The sequence below is a fragment of the Bombus vosnesenskii genome, unplaced genomic scaffold (assembly GCF_011952255.1).
Source record: "Bombus vosnesenskii isolate JDL3184/JDL3185 unplaced genomic scaffold, Bvos_JDL3184-5_v1.1 scf7180000015193, whole genome shotgun sequence".
Lineage (NCBI taxonomy): Eukaryota > Metazoa > Arthropoda > Insecta > Hymenoptera > Apidae > Bombus > Bombus vosnesenskii.
In genome coordinates, this window is record NW_022883878.1 from 1 (window position 1) to 13994 (window position 13994).

Sequence of the window (13994 nt, forward strand, 5' to 3'; positions counted from 1 at the left end):
ATGAATGAATGTTGAAATATTGGAAAATTGTATAATTATATCCATTCTCTGTTGCGTTTAGATGTTTCAATTAATGTTTCATCAGAATTTTTATTGAATATTTTAGAGGTACTGGCTGTAAGAGGTACTGGCTGTAAGGTTTTTTTTTAAATTAAAATTAAAATTAAAATTAAAATTAAATGTAAGAACAGATTCAAAGTATAACATTTAAAAATTTGTGGTTATAAAATTTACTTGTATGTCATAATTATGTAAGTGAATTAATCTCATAATTAATTAAATGAATTTATTTTATGTGAGTAAATTATATTTATCTATAATAAGTCTTAACTTATTATTAATAATCAGCTAACACTGCATAATACTAAGTAAAGTAACTGAAAATTCTCGACGTGAGAATTAATTATAATTTCAACAAGAAAATAAAAAAGAAAAGAAAAGAAAAAAAAAAATTCTATGTAAGTGATTGTTCTATGTAAGTAATTCTATGTAAGTAATTCTATGTAAGTGATTTGGGGCTCGGCCAGTACCTTGCCCTTCTTTGGGATATTCCGAATTATCTGTCCCCTCCGAGCTGCAAATCTGATATCTCAGATGTTAGGGAAACCCCCTGGCCGGTAAGGCACGATAGACAGATGAGACTAAACGGCTGGTGGAGAGGGCAATCATCAACAGAGGGTCACCCCGTGCGGATACAATACTGAGGTCTCAATAAAATCTTACAACCGTGGTGTTCAGAACATCAAACTCTGTTTGCATACACCCGGTGCACATAAAGTGTCAAATTACACTAACACTGGATTTATCGAACCTCTTTCACCTTGACCAGTGGCTCTTTAGTTTATGATTTGCAACAGAATCCCTGCATCAACGCAGGTTCACGAAACATACAACTTCACGCACCAAATATCGATTACAGTCAATCGACACTAACAATCAATAATTTGTCTGCGAGATGCTCCTCTGGAAGTTTTAACTATATATATTCCGGTTTTAACTATGTATATTTAACTATATATATTAACTATATATTTTCCCTAGGAACAGTAAGATTTTAACGATACAACTTTATCAAGAGATCTTAATGTCATAAACGGTATCGAAACTTCGTAATTCATATTGTTAAGGAAGAAAATATTGGTAATCTCCTCGAACGACGAGCGCTTGATATTCACAATTAGAACTCGATATCTTAGCTTCCTAATAAAATGTTATTTATCGATTACAATTGTCCTGTCGTATTTTATTGTGTTTGCTTTATAAATGTGAACTTTATTCAAAAAGAGTTCATCGATATAACGGTATTGAAGAGAACTACTCGAGAAACTATAGCTAGCCCTTGGATGGAGGGATTGCTTGCTTCTTACAATCGAATAATTGGAGTGTAACCAGAAACACGAACGGTAATTTAGCAATGGAGAAGAACTTTAGAACGACAGCAATTTTCTTCTTGTTTCTTTGAGAAAGGCACCGTTCATTTTATGTTTGACGAGAATGGGGTTGTTGGACGAATTTGATTAAAAAGGAAAGATCTTTAACAAATATTCTTCCCATTGATACATTCCTATATTTTTGATTTAATTATTTGAAAATGCAATTTTGCATATACCTATGTGCACTTATATACTATAATCGCAGGCGTTTCTTTAAAATGATGTACTATTGAAACAAGGCAAAATATCGTCAAATTCTTCGAGATTCAATTTCTCAAAAGAATGGCTCTATTGATCAACCAAACATAGTTCCCATAAGCATATACGTACTTCTCAGAAAAGATAGTTATATCTAGATCAATATTACTCCCCACAGTGACCTATATGTCAAAGAAAAAAAGACACATCAAGTATTAAATCATACTACTATTACGTCCACTATCTCTACAAATCCTCCACTCTTGGAAAAATCTAACTTATTCAAACGTAACGTAACTCAAATTAAATCTTTTCCATCATCGTAAATACGAAACATTTATAAAATTATCATCTTCGATTATTTACTCAACATCTAGCTAACAAAATCTTCTCCATCGCCGTACCCCTTAATCCTGACCGCGTATAATTAACGTATGAATAGTTAATTTATTGAAATTTAAACGACCATTTTACGCTACTTGTACTCGAATGATTTTAGGATCTTGCTGTATCTCTTGCACAGTGTTATACTGACAGGCGAGAAACATAGAAACGTAACTTCCGATCCACTGATTTACCCTAAACACACGATGATAGGTTATACGGTGGACGCAATACAGAAGCGTTTCCGATGCAATTCGAAGGTGCGTTGTTACAATGGAGTTCATCGATCCATAGTGACTATTTCCCCGCCAACTACAGCCTGTAATAACGGAATAGCCAATAAAGTATATCCTGTCGATTTAATCGTTACCCCCACGGTGCACCGCGCGCACGGAGATCGGATCGGTGATTTTCACGTGATGTTTCGCAAATCGTGAGGCGCTCGCGTGATTCGCGCGTTTTAAGCGTTCCCGCTCTTCCCGTCCGATAGAAAGAGAAAGGGAACAGGGGGTGGAAGGAAGAGGGAAGATACGTGATGCGGGTTCAACCTGCCGCGGGAACCTTTAAAGAAGGTCGGTGCAACGGGAGAGATGTAATTTTAATAAATTGGAGAGCAAGTCATTGTAAAAGATTGATATTCAGATGTTGGAGATGCAGCAGATTTACAACTCGCTGGAATTAAGTTAGTTAAGGCGTTGAAAACCTAACGTCTTTTCAAAGGCGTTTGCCGCGTTTCTTTTCAAATCAAAATACATACATACGATACGAACAATGTATGCGCCTAAAGTTTTAAAGTTAATTTCTATTCAAGGAATGGACTGTTTTATTATAGATTTAGGAAATTGAAAAGAAGCAATTGCTTGTTTCTAAGAAAGAATCGCGAGAAGTACAGTTAGAAACTGTATTGTGAATCACTTTTCCTGGTTTCCGTAACGAGGAAGTGAAAAAAAAAACGCAGACAAGTCAGCGTTTACCGCAGCTAAATGGAAGATACGCAGGTACGAGTCGTTACAGTTTTGTCGTTGCAACGATTCCCGCTGCGTAATTTGATAATGAACAGTTGAAAAATAGCAGCGTTGTGTCCGTACTCTTTAATATCCCATTATATGGAAGTTAACGACCGGAAAATACACCGCTCGACTACTTGAAGGAAGTAGCTCATGAGCAAGTCTTTTGTATCCTCGCAATGGTATAATTCCTGTAACGTCTCGTTCTCGGAGGATTTATTTCGTTGATTTGTACTTGTTTATTGCTTTTGTGTTTTCATGAATGGAGCATGTCGCATGCGATTCGTAATATGGTTTTAATGGCGTTTCGACTTCAATGATATCAGCGGCTGATTGCGCTTCCCGTAAGAAGCTTCCAATCATTATGTATTTTAGGAACAACAGATAAGGATATTTAGAGAACGAATTAATTATTCAATTGTTCGCGCAAGAAATACCTGTCTCTTTTTCGAAAGTTATAAATGCTGTTTTCAAAGAGTTCCTTAGCTCACCATAAACCAGATAAGAATCTTTGGTTCCGTCTAGAAAAAGAAACCTTCAGATCAAACCGAAAGGGGTTCGGATTATATTTTCTAATCGTATTTGTATATTTCTTTTTACGGTCAGCTTGTCATCCACGTACAATCGAACAGAGAGTCCATTAATTATTTCCCTTCGACTTGTTTCAGGGGGAGCATCTCGGAAGCCATGCCGGCTGACGAGTTCGCTGGAAATCGAAACAGAAGCAAACCAAGACTGCAACCACCTTAACGAACCGCTATTATCACTGGCAAGGTCATCGGGCAGACCGGATCTAATCATGCTCACGCCGACCATGCTTCCTGTGCACTCGTTCCTCTTTCTTAACGACGTCAACCAGAAGATCGGGTGCTAAAAAATTCGAAATCGAGTTGATTGAAAATCTCAAGGAATATTAAAAAAATACGAATAAACAATTTGATATAGAAATCATCCATTTTGGGCAAAGAAAAGAAACAATCAGAAAAAGGAATAACCACAGAAGCTCTGAATTTCATTGCTTCCTAATGGTACTTCCTTGGATATTTTTACATTCTGGAGGCGTGAACGAACTCTGAAAAACAGAAACGACTTCTATCGGATGATCGAAAGAACTACCTGGACACTGAGTATAATTATTCACACGTGCGGATGCCATTTCCGGCATGTTTCTCCATGAAGAAGGTCAGCTTCAGTTTTTGCCACTTGTAGATAGAAGTTGAAGTGGCGGACGTCTTAACGAGGTTGCTAGAATGTCAAACAAATAGATGAGGGAAATATTATGAAGATATATTTATGAATATCTAATTGAGCATTTAATTAAGAACTTAATCGAAAGACCAAAATAAGTTGGTTCTTGAGACCAAGTACCTATCTAAGTATAATAGTCTTTCGTACTTACGGTTTAGTAAGAGGACTCGAGTAAAACGATTACTCGTTAAAAGGAACAATAGAATAATCATGCCTCCGCAGACGGTGGTCTCTGCTTTCATGCCTCATCGCGGAGAATCTCAGCGAAAAAAGTGTCCCGAAGCGTGAGCTGAAAGGTGGCTATGTAGGCTGCCTAGTGAATGCCGTCGCCATGGTGGAGCTGGCGTGTAGCAACTCCCTAAGTCCAGGAACCTAATCCCGCGTCAGAAAGACAAAATTCGCTACGGAGAAAAGTAAACAAAAATATATATATAGGGAAGAAGAGACAAAGATTAAAGATTGTTAAGAATTAGAGGTAATTTAATGATAAAAGGGAGAAAGAATTGTGCAAAAATTCTACTGGGAAAGAAAAGATAGAAGAAGCCTCCAACGAGAAAGACGTGCTCAGAAGCGAGTCCCGCGTAGCGCCATGTAGAGGAGCAGGAAGAAAATATTGGTAATCTCCTCGAACAACGAGCGCTTGATATTCACAATTAGAACTCGATATCTTAGCTTCTTATAATATCCTAATAAAATGTTATTTATCGATTACAATTGTCCTGTCGTATTTTATAGTGTTTGCTTTATATATGTGAACTTTATTCAAAAAGAGTTCATCGATGATCATCCATTACAGGTTGTTAATAAACCTGAATTATGCACAAAGGAATTGCCGTTAATAACTTAAGATTCTCTGCCCGTCGTACAGGGTACATATAGTAATTATTCTCGACGATCGTAACGTTTAAGTCCAATTCGAGCTTATAGTCCCATGCGAGTTAATCAACGACAATAGTTTGAATTTCTATTTGTTCGTTTATCGTCTGTTTATACCCGGAGCACCTGCTGTAAACCAATACAAAATTTATTAGATCTATAAATAACACATATAAAACTTATTAATTTATAATTAATATAAAATAGGAGAGCACGAAACTTCCTATTTTATGGATATGTTAAATCTTTGTAAAAAAATACCATATCATTAGTATCTTTTTAATCGTTCCAAAGGATTTAGCTGCATAAAGCTGTGACCCTTGGAAGAATCGATGTTGACGCGTAACAAATTGAAATTGTGCGAAGGTTCCGGTACGAACATCACAAGCGTCGATACCAGGGGCACAGGCACATGTTCTGGGTTCATTATATATTTATAAAGGGCTGACGATTCAGTGGATGGTCCGGGTAAATTTAAATTGTAAATGAACGCATTGCTGGTTTCAAGTAAAAGCCTGGATAAGAGCGGATATGGTATGAGAGTCTGTCGTGGAAAGGGGAACAGGCCGCTTTTATTTGTAAAGTTTGAATCTCCTCGATATTGAAGATGTTGAAGCTGCAAGTATGTATTTCATTTTAATCCATTCGAGACCGAGATTTAATTGTAAGACGATACCTAGGTGTCGGTACGATCTGAATGTTTAGTTAGAATGATTCTGTGTTTTACTCTCTCCAGGGTATCCTTTTCATACTTTGATTTTAAATCGATGACAATCTTAAATAGTATGCCTCATATTTTTAAAATATAAAATTATATACTATGTTATTCTATAATGTATTATGTACAGTTATATATATATATATATGTACATAATTTATGTATTATATATATATATATATATATAATAATTCTATATTGAAAAAAATATGAAATTAACATGATATATACATTACTACATAAGTTATATATAAAATATGTATACTATACCCTTGCCTATGGAACGTGTCATCGCATCTGGCTTTGCTCGTCGATTTATTTAATTTCGCGGTCGTGATCGCGAGTAGTTTTCGAAACGAACGTTAATATTGCTCGAGCATGCAGATGCGAACGGACAGCGATCGCTATATGATCGTTGTTCATTTATGTGCACTTGGATCAGCTTCCGCGATTTATCTTTTTATTTCACCTTTTTACTTTATTTTTTGGTTTGCTATTTAGAAAGTCTCGAGCTTAGATGTAAGTTTCAGTGGGCATTGCGCCCGAAGAAAGAAGAGGTTACGAGCCGAAGAAGCCCGGCAAACTGCCATGGAAGAAGGTAACTACCAATGACTCCGCATCCTCTGGACTATCCAGAGCACGGGAAGTCATTCTTGTTACTACTTTGTCATTATGCTCGCTTTTAGTATTTGTAGTAGTAGTAGTAGTAGTAGTGGTAGTAGTAGTTCTTTTTTTGATCGATGAAAGGGATGGACGTAACGAGTTAAAACACAAACTAACCGGACGAGAATGGGTGGAGACAGCTCGGGGAAACGCCGCGTCATTTTTCGTTAAATGCTTGCCTAACGAATCTGCTGGCTCGTCCGGCTTTTGATGCCCTTGTTATTCGTACTGTGAGCAAACAATTACCCCCGACTCCTCCACGATAACTGGCCGAAAACGAAAAAAAAAACGAGGTAGCACGAAGTCGGGAGAGGCAGCATCGAAAAACAGAATGATTAATCGTAGTGGGCTCGCGTACGTGTACTCTCGCCCCTTTTCCAGGCGTACAACGCGAAATTCAACAATTCTGGAAAATGAAAGCCTCCGGTTACGGGACGTGGAGATATTCTTTCTGGCATTTATACGCTTTCAAGTTATGGCAATAAAAGGGCTAGTGAAAATTGGCGAATAGTGGTACTAGAGATTCTGTTAGCGGCGAGACGCGATCAATGATGTGATAGGGTTTAAAAAGATACGATGCGCGTACTTAAAATTTTCTGGGAGAACTTCTGAGGAATAGAATGTTGATAGATTTAGTAGTGGGTAATCTGATTATTGGTTTGCTCAGATTTTTGTACTAATGTTGAGAATTGTCGATCTTTGAAGCCGAAATAATGTTATAGGAACACTAAATTGATACTGAGGATTAACATTAGAGTAGTAATATATTTATTTTATGGAGGATTTCTTATATATTCATCGATACACACTTAACCGACTGAACAGTTTACATTTATCTGCTTTCGAGACGCCGCCCACACACATACCTCCACACACTGATACCCACATATAAGTATCTCTACTACGCACTTAACCCAGTCCAGCACAGAAAATTATACAAATCTCAACACACCTCCTCAATTTTTTGTGCTGCATATTCATTTCCTTTTATAAGTCAATCAAACTATTCTTAAAAGTAATCTAAAATTCTCAAATTTGTTTCTCCCTATAGCCTTCGTTAAAATATTAGCTACATTATTTTCTGAATCTACTTTTATAATGTCAATCTCTTTATTTTCGTAACTGTCGTGCACAAAATGGAAATGAACTTCAATGTACTTAGAATTTTTTGTCAAGCTACCAAATTTTGATATCGCAATCGTTCCAGAATTATCTTCGTAAATTTTTATTGGCGTCTCGATCATTATTTTGAAATCTTTCAACAATTCTCTTACAAATTTAATTTCGCTCACAGCTTCCGATAAAGCTACATACCCGGCGGCTGTTGATGATTTTGTCACGCCACTTTGCTTTCTTGATTTCCAGTAAATTGCGTTTCCGAAAAATCTTATGATAAATCCCGTAGTGGATTTTCTATCTACTTTATCTCCAGCCCAATCAGCGTCAACAAAACAATCAATAACTTCAGCATTCAAATTTCTTTTATAAGTTTTTATAATTTTAATTTCCTAGTTAAATATAAATATTTCAAAATTCTCAATGCATATTTATAATGGGTCTCGTTGTAACTGTTTTGAAATCGACTTAAATAGTTTACACTATCTCTAACGTTTAATCTTGTTCCAGTACTAATATATAATAAAGCTCCTATGAGATTTCTATATCTTATATCGTCTGAGGCTGACTGTGCGGGTTCTAAACTTCAGTTTTGAACCATTGATGTAAATTATACTAGTGATGTAAAATTTACTATTTTCTATGTTATATTGTTTCGCTAATGACTCTATATAACTACTTCGATCTAATTTCATCTCACACTTCTTATTATCGTATTCAATGTTTATTCCTAAGTAAGTCTTTACTTCACCTAAGTCCTTCATCGCAAATTGGTTTGACAATTTGTTTTTAATCTCATCGATTTTTCTTTTGTTTTTCCCACATGTTAATAAGTCATCTACGAATAGAATTAAATATATAATATCATCGCTCTCATACTTCATATACAGACAATAATCACTCTTACTTCTTTGAAATCCTAATTTTTTTCATATACTCGTGGAAACATTCATACCAAGCTCTTGAACTTTCATGCAATCCATATAACGTTTTTGTTAATTTACATACTTTCCCGCTTTTATTGTCGTGACCTATAGGTTGTTTTACAAATACTTCCGATTTTATAGTTTCGTTTAGGAATACTGTTTCTACATCCATTTGCATAATCGTCAAACCATATTGACAACAATAAGATAGTAATAACTTCAACGTTTGCATTTTTGCCACTGGAGAGTATAAATCTTCCAGTACTTCATTTTGTTGGAAGCCTCGAACGACTAATCGTGCTTTCTTACGATTATCAGATTTATTCGTATATACCCATTTCAAGTCTAATACTTTTTTGTCTTTTGGTTTCTCTACTAGTTGCCAGGTCTTACTTTTGATTAAACTATTCATTTCTCGATCCATTGCTTCTTTCCATGAACCGCTGTCATCTCCACTTAAAGCTTCTTCATAGGTTTGAGGACTGTCTGCGCTAACTACATTCACATAAATGAAATATGAGCTCGTTTGGCCATATCTTTGCGGTTTCTTTCTTCCCTGTCCTGACCTTCTCAAATTATTTTCTATGTCCTCAAGTTTTCTTTCTGATTTGTTACTTAACTTTCTCTCCGCTTTTATTGCAACCTGCTCGACCTTTTCGTCATTTATTTCATTTTCATGAATTTCGTTTGAATCCGAATGTTCGTCAAAATCCTTTTCTGTTTCATTGTCTGATTCATCTTCTCCTTGAAATCCGTCTAAATTATCATCTTCATCTATAAATTCTACGTGCCTTGCAATTATAATTTTATTATTAACTAGGATCCTATATCCAATGTTTTCATAACCTACAAGTATCCCAGTGTCTGCTATTTTGTCCCATTTCGAATTTATTTTAATTTCAGGTATTCTTACGAAAACTCTACTTCCGTACAATCTTAAATTATTTATATTCGGTTTCCTTTTAAAAAATATTTCAAATGGTGTTTTATTTTCATATGTGTTCGTAATGGTCCTATTTTTTAAGTACGCCGCGGCTCTAACTATTTCCGGCCAATATTTAATATTCAGCTTTGAATCATGTAATAAGCATCTAGCGGAATTCATAATTGTTCTATTGTAGCGCTCAGCTGTTCCATTTAATTCGTGAACATAAGTTGGGCATGGTTCCACGACAATTTCCTTTGCCCTAGTTAGATTGTACATGTTTTTGTTCATATATTCTTTTCCATTATCGCATCTTAATCTCTTTATCTTCTTACCAGTAAGATTTTCCATTTTGTTTGTATAATCAAGGAAACAAATGTAAACTTCATCTTTTGATTTCAAAGTATAAATCAATGCGCACTTACTGTAATCGTCCATAAATGTTAAGAAATATTTAGATCCATCGAACCCGGTATTTTTATGAGGTCCATTTAAATCGGTATGTACTAATTCTAAAATCTCGCGTGCTCTACTACGGTTATTTTGGAACGGTAAATTGTGCATTTTATTTTGGACACGTGTGTCACATTTTAATTGTACTTACTCAAAATTTTCTGGCATTCCCTCAACTAATTTTTTTTTACACATTGTATCTAAATAATTAAAGTTTACATGCCCTAAGATCCTGTGGAATTTTTCCTTATTTGTCATTTTTCCCACATTTTTAGCGTGCGATTCTTGCCTTTCAATGTAACTACTTATTTTATATAAACCATGATCTTTGAATGCGATCATGCCCATGAAAGAGATAGCCCATGTGAGCTATCTTCAATTACTCAATGACGCATGTAACGTTTTTCGTCTGTAACGTATAGTATCAAAACATTATGAGCTCAGGATATGCGGTTTGTTGAAAATAATTAAAAATATTATGAGATTTAGTGTGTAACAAAAAAAATGAGTACATCCCCCTTTATTTTCTATTACTTCTATTGTACGATTTGCTATCGATTTATGTAGTTTCTGAATATAATTTTGACTCAATGTATCCCATTCGCGTACAATTGCATTTTTTAATTCTTGTACGTGTTGACACTGCTTTCCATTCGCGTATACGCCGTGAACAAGTTCTGCCCAGCAATTTTTAATAACATTAAGGCCCGGGGAGCGTGCTAGCCACGGCAAAACAGATATATATTTGCATTAAAGTATGATTGGACCAATCCTGATGTGTGTACAGGTGCATTATCTTGTTGAAAGATGTAATCAGGTCCAGAAACGCGTTCTGCATGATTATTTATTTGTTCGTTGATTAAATTTATGTACCGGACACTATTCATTCTCCCATCGATGAACTTGATACATGTCTTGCCGAAATAACTGATGCCGGCCCAAACCATCACGCTGCCTCCTCCCATTTGTCTTCGAATTGCCGACATTGTCTCTTTTCTTATGTCATGAAAATAATCCCATCAGGATCATCCAAGTTGATTATTTTTCGTCTGAAAATAGTACTGGTACTTGCTACACGCAAAATTGCTCGCTTATCACGATCGGATAACGATGACGACCGACCAGTGCTTTTCTTTTTGTCATAATCTGCAACATTTTTTAAGAAATCGTGTATTTTACAACTTCTTCTTATTACTTTCGATATTTTTGCTACTAATAATTGTTGCTGTTTTAGTTCAAGAATTTGCTTTTTTCAGACCCGTTTAATTTGTTCCGCATCCCATACATAAAAATTTATATAATATTGTAGCGACACACGAGCTGAGGGACAAATCGAGCCACGTGTGATCTTGCCTCGGAGTATCAACAACGTTAGGACATACTGTAATAATAATAAGTAAACTTCGGGCAAAAACAATGTCGCCGCTTCATGCAACCGTCTAACAAAGGCGAATGGAAATTTACCGGTATCCCCTCGACCAGCATAAATAAACCAACGCGATCGTAAGGTGACCAATTTTCATCAGTCTAAAATAAATTCAAAATTTTATAATTATATATTTATATTAATATATAAAAAATTTAATTAAAATAATATTAAATATTTTTAAAATATTTATAAATTAAATTTATTAACATTATTCTAATTAAATTACTAATCATTAAATTATTTCATTTATATTATATATTTATATATATATAAATAAATAAATTTTTACTAAAACATTAAAATTTAAAATATAGAAACTTATAAAATATATTAAAATTTAAAAAATTTATAAAATTTATCAAATAAAAAAAATTATTAATAATCTTCAAATAAATTTATATAAATTTTATATGTAATTAAATAAAATAATTGTAATATATATGTTGAGTCAATGTCCGAATCTGGGCCCGAGTCGTCCTCGTGGCGGGGGCTTGGGACAGGTAAGGATTCTTCACTGAAGCTATCCATTTCTTACACTGAAGTTACTTTTATTGACACACGCAAAAATGTTACAGAGTTGACACAAACTCACAATGATCACACACTCGCGACGCTAGTGACAATGGCCTTAGGTTCGATAACGAATCCGCGGACAACGGGATGGTAGTCGTACGCACTCGCAAAATCTAAGTCGGATTCTTTGTTAATATTCACTGACCGTAAGGCGTTAATCTTTTTGTCGATAAAATCGCAAGAGAGAAAGACTTTCCGTCCCGGTGATACCTCAGAGGAAAACTATGATGGGGCGTGTCTAAGGACACGAGATCATCGGATTCGTCGGGGATATCCTACGTTCGGAAAGTAAGGGAAATTGACGTTGCTGCTAATTGGCCAATCTCCATATCGGTAGTTAGAAAAGGATGCTAGCCGCCCTCGAGGGAAGGTTGCTAGTGGGAGACGTCGTTCGTGGAAAAATAGGTCTCTCCTGTCTTCCTGTAACTAGGACAAAGATTGTTTATCTGTTGAAGGATTTCAGGTAACTAGATATTAGTGTTTATGACGGTCCTCGGGCTAGCCGATCACGTACTGTGGAGACGCGTCGACATCTGGTAAACATCCTGCCCGGAGAATAGGATCTGCGTGTGGCAAGCTACGGGACAGAAACCGTTGGAATGTTTACTGCCACGTGCCGCTACAAATCTTTCTTTTAAGCAGAGCTATAGGATTACTCAATGCCTTTGTTAGATGGAGAGTTCGTCCCGTTGACCGCGGCTACGTTCGGCGACTAATTGTCGCCTTGAGCCCAAGCTCATTGTCACAAGTCTCAAACAAATACAATTGGTTAGAATGACGGCAAATCGTTTAGTTACAACTGTAGATTTTAATTACAATGTTTTTATGGATTTTCCCGAGGTTTCAGAGAGAAGGCACCGGTGTCCTCTTATCCCCGACATATATATATATATGTATATATATATATGTCGGGTTATCATTAGGATTTAAGGCGCGTAATGATTCTTCGTTTGAATTAACCATTGTTTTACGAAACAGCGAATATATTTACGCGAATATACAAGATTTTACAAAATATTATGAATATTGAGTTTAATGAATGATAAGATTAACAGACGATAAGTTTAACTAATAATTAGATTAAAGAATAATAAGTTTAACGAACAATAAGAGGTACGAATAATATGTCTTACGAATAATAAATTTAACGAATAATGAGATTAACGATTGATAGTTTTAACGAATAATGAATTTAATTAACGCTATTAACAATGTTTCCGGAGTTCAAACGAATCCACGGTCAACGGGATAATTCTTTGCTATGCGTAGAATAATTTTAAACACAAAAATACGATTGCTGAGACACTCGGTAAATTGCTCGATGTATCACTTTCCAAGGCGATCACACGAATGAATATCTGATGAAAATCTTTTTCGCTATACGACTGCATTTGTTTGTTATATGCTCGCTGGAGACATCGAGAAGGTTCCAATCGTTGTTGCTAGGCAATTTCTGTCAAAAGTTTGTTGTATACTCTTTGGAAACATCGAGAAAGATCCAAACGCCGTTACTAGGCAGTTTCTGTCTGGAGATTGATTCCTAATACAACGTGTGTCCCATTATATCGACATCTCTAAAGTACAATTCTATGTGATTTCTAGGGAGAACAATACAACCGATCCACACCTTCGTCAGGCAAAACGTTTATCCCGTGACCGTGGCTACGTTCGGCGACCAGTTGTCACCTCGAGCCCACTTTCGCTTTCACAAATATCAAACAATTACAAATGACAATTGCTTAATTACAGTTATGATAAAATCTAGGCTAAAGCATTAGAAGGCTTCCTCAAAATTGCAAAGGGAAGGCTCCGGTTTTCCTTTCATCTCCGACATATATATAATATAAATATTTAAAAAATATATATATAATAATAAAATTATATAAAATTAAATTAATTAAACAATAAAATTTAAATTAATTAATTTTTTAATTATAAATAAATTTTAATAATATTTCCATAATTTATATATATAAATTTAAAAATTTAAATGAATAATATATTAATTTTTATTAATTTATAATTTACTTATTTTTATTAAATTT

At 35.1% G+C, this 13994-nt stretch overlaps 1 long non-coding RNA gene across 1 annotated transcript; it reads right to left on the reverse strand.

The window, feature by feature from the left end:
- Positions 1-3547: 3547 nt before the first annotated feature.
- Positions 3548-4513, reverse strand: LOC117241033. Its single transcript, XR_004494869.1, has 3 exons — positions 4422-4513; positions 4139-4267; positions 3548-3892 (listed from the first exon to the last, which is right to left on the reverse strand). It is a non-coding gene; the product is annotated as an uncharacterized LOC117241033 (long non-coding RNA).
- Positions 4514-13994: the final 9481 nt, after the last annotated feature.